The sequence below is a fragment of the Dendropsophus ebraccatus genome, chromosome 5, assembly GCF_027789765.1.
Source record: "Dendropsophus ebraccatus isolate aDenEbr1 chromosome 5, aDenEbr1.pat, whole genome shotgun sequence".
Lineage (NCBI taxonomy): Eukaryota > Metazoa > Chordata > Amphibia > Anura > Hylidae > Dendropsophus > Dendropsophus ebraccatus.
The window spans coordinates 126,899,694-126,903,597 of NC_091458.1; the positions used below are offsets into that span (position 1 = coordinate 126,899,694).

At 37.0% G+C, this 3,904-nt stretch overlaps 1 long non-coding RNA gene across 1 annotated transcript; it reads left to right on the plus strand.

Moving 5' to 3' along the window:
* The first annotated feature begins 543 nt into the window (after positions 1 to 543).
* Positions 544 to 3,904, plus strand: LOC138792997 (uncharacterized). Its single transcript, XR_011363197.1, has 3 exons — positions 544 to 626; positions 2,431 to 2,545; positions 3,582 to 3,904. It is a non-coding gene; the product is annotated as an uncharacterized lncRNA (long non-coding RNA).

Here is a 3,904-nt window from a genome sequence, read left to right on the forward strand (position 1 = left end):
TGAGTTGGGTAACCAGTAGCCACATGAAAGAGGTTATAGCAATCCATAACTAACTATTTACTAGTATCTAATAACAAATTAAAATGATATGTAGTAAGTGATCAGTATAGAGCAAATTCATGTTAAGTTCTTGCATTTCTATACTGACCAGCAAAGTGTTTAATTTTTTTGCAGTCAATACAGTCAGCAATTTCATTTGTTTCTTTAAGATGTCAAATCTATTAGGAAAGTGAACTATTAGTGTCTCTTACACTTCCTGTGGCAGGAAAGACAAACGTGTTAATATTTTTACTATACATAAACCTGTGATGTAACAATATTCCAGACCTACTTCCTGTGGGTCCAATCAATGATCCTACTTCCTGTTTAAAATATCAGTTTTGCCTACGTATGAGGGGACTTTCACATTTAAATATAGGTTCCTCCTACAGTCCTTACAATGGGGGTTTAATATGTCAAAAATTCCATTGTAAACATCCCACACCTTAATGAATAGTATAAAACCTGGAGAGCTCTAGCAGAATGTATCCACAAAGACAAAGCCTCAAGAAGAGAATTCATCATGAGAGCCCTCTGTCTGATCGTCCTCGTGACTCTAGTCCTGCAAGTCACTTCAATTTCAATCTGTAAGTATTCCAACAAGCAGACTGTGCAATGCACTCTTATGTTTCTTTTATTTTTTGCTGTCTAAGTTTTGTTGTTTTAATTTTTAGGAAAATATTTTGTTTATTTTTATGTATTTTATGTTTATTTTTATTTATTTATTCATGTTTGCTGGCTTTGTTTTGTTGTTTTATTTTTAGGAAAATATTTTAATTTCTGAACAATAATATGCATCTATTTATTATATGTTTATAAGAACTATCCAAATCTGCCACTTTTCATTTATATATTCCCTATTTAATATACTGTATAATATGCAATGCCCACTGGGTTGATCATTGGCTGAGGAAGGGTCACTGCTTTGGCCTGTGATTGGCTGAACACTTCCTTGTGTCAAGAGGTAAAAGTGTTAAGCACCAGGGATTGAGCACTGTCAGATGAATGGAACCAAAGAGGAGGGGGGGTCAAAGCAGATGAGTATAGATTTTTTTATTTTTTTTTTAGCATTTTTTGCTCAGACTGCCCACTTGTGTAACCTTTTTCCATGGCGCTATATAGAACAGATATACTGCTGTTTCTGCTGTGAATAGCCCTGCTAGCAAGCAGCGTGACTGATGAAATGCTCAGTTTTATACAGTTCTTCATTCTAGTTTGCTGGTGTCAAGCTAAAAATATTCCTTTGTAAAAGGAAGGCTAACTTCCTGCTAAGAGATGTATTGGTCAAACTACAAGGCAGCGTGTCTTTGTGTCTTTCTAAAGATTTTTTTGTTTTCTTGGTTTGGTCTCAGCAGTATATTCACAAACTGGTGTATAGTAAAGCAACTATTATCTTACAAGAATACAGTAAAGCGTGTTGCTGTAAACTACTGTGGCTGAAATTCTCTCGCGTTTTCATTGGTTTGTTGTTTAAATATAGTATATGTTCCTAGGTGACTCCTAATGAGAAATCTGTGAAGGGCTGCACAATTATTCGGCTGTGTAAATCGAGTGCCAATCTCCTAGTTTAGCACTTACACTGGGCTTAAGGGTCCTATTACACGGCATGATCATACTGAGCAATTAGACGGGCCGACTATCATGCAGTAAGGGCTGCAGAGATATTTGTTAGCGATGTCTGTGCAGACCTTGCCTTTAGTTTAAAATAATAAAGTATTAACATACCTTACCATGTTCCACGATGTCCTAGGGCCTTCTCTGATCTCTGCAGCTTTGCCTTCTGTTCTGGTCTCTACAGAAACCAGAGCAGAATGGAGCAGGAGGCAGAACGGAACAGACCAGGGAAGGCAAAGGACTCCAGGGGACGTGGTAAGGTAAGTTAATACTTCACTATTTTATACTACAATCATCAGCCGTTGGCCGTGCATTGCTATTACACATAGCGATGTGTGCCCGAGGCCTGATGACTTTGAGCCTGGACCTAAAGAAAAAATCAGCCGATGATCGTTTTGCCTGAGTGTTCTCTCTATTACACGGAGCGATAATCAACCGAATTGGCCTGTTTTAGCCGACTATCGCTGCATGTAATAGGGCCCTTAGTCTGTCCATCATAAATAACCCTGAATAAGCCAGAACTGACAAATTTGTTTTCAGGGAGGGCTGGAAGACCACCAAAAACTGCATCAAATGTTGCAGTTATGTTTTTGCCCCAGAACACTGTGTGTGTGACACCAGCTTTATCACTGAAAATCCAACAAAATACTATTAACTTTGTAGAATGTAGAAAGTACATGACCGTATTGTCACTATTGGCTATCTCCAACTTACGTTATTTATGACGCTTTTAACCTTACATGTTCTATTTCTATCTACTTGTCTCTCCTATTTTAGTTAAGAAAAGCAGAACCGCCCAATGCTGTAAATCAGCAAACGACAACCTGAACAGTGCAAACATAAAAAGTTACATCCAGACTGATGACACAGCGTGCACACTCAAGGCATTTATGTGAGTAGGATCTATATGCTGAAGACATTAAGAATGTTATCTACCATGGTTTTTGAGAAATCTACAGTTAGGCAGGGTTCACACTACGTTTTTGCAATCCGTTTTCTTCTTTTTTTTACAAAAAAAACGGATGAAAAAAATGGATGCATTTGTGTGCATCCGTTTTGATCCGTTTTTCCTTTGACTTCCATGATAAAAAAAACGATCAAAGATGTTTTTTTAACGGACACAAAAAAGTAGTCTACCCTTATTTTTGTGTGCGTTAAAAAAAAAAACGGATCCATTTTGATCCGTCTTTTATTATAATGGAAGTCAATGGAGAAACGGGAAAAAAACTTTGAAAAAAACGGATGAAAGAAACAGATTGAAAAAAACGTAGTGTGAAGCCAGCCTAGCTCCACAGAGAATTTCCTACGATATCTACATGTGTCAATAGACTTTTGCAAAACCCCATTTACAAGCACTGGCCTGTAAACATATTGCGTATTTCCGGCGCAAAATGCACAACTAAAGTCCACAACAAACATATGAACATATCCTTGTACTCACAAATTTCCACTGGTACATTACAGTGACGTTCTCATACGCCTGCTGTGCTGAAAGACAAGGGCTCTTTTAATTGTACAATAATACTGTATGATCCTATGTAGCAGAGAGAACTATAAGCTCTATCCACAGATGATATTCAGGTGGATCACTTTATTATAAACATATAGGGGGAGATTTATCAAAAATGGTGTAAAGTGAAACTGTCTCAGTTGCCCCTAGCAACCAATCAGATTCCACCTTTCATTTTCCAAAGAGTCTGTTATGAATGAAAAGTGGAATCTGATTGGTTGCTAGGGGCAACTGGGACAGTTTCACTTTACACCATGTTTGATAAATCTCCCCCATTATATACATATTCTTACTTTGTTGTGCCATTAAGTTGGGGCAGTTGTACAACTCTATAATAGCATCACATAGCTCTGTCGTTTCTCTTTGGATAATGATCACCTTTCTAAAGATCTTTCTCCATATTCTCGTTTATTTTTAGTGTCAAACTCAAGAATGACAAAGAAATTTGTGCTAATGCAACATCCAAGAATGTTCTTTCAGCTATCGAGAAATTTCAGAAGAAAAAAGTAAACAACATAAACAAAATCGCAAAGCAATGATGTCTCCTAACTCCGCAGCGAGAACTCAGCTTTTCGGAGAGAATTTTACATTGCACTTTTGTCCCCGTGACTGTGTCTTAACTATTTTTCCATTTGGAAAAGAAACATGGCGCCTTTGAAAACAGTGTAATAAGCTATAATCGTTATTGAGTAACCATAACTTATGTCATAGAAATTTTAAAAAACAAAAAACACAAAGAAG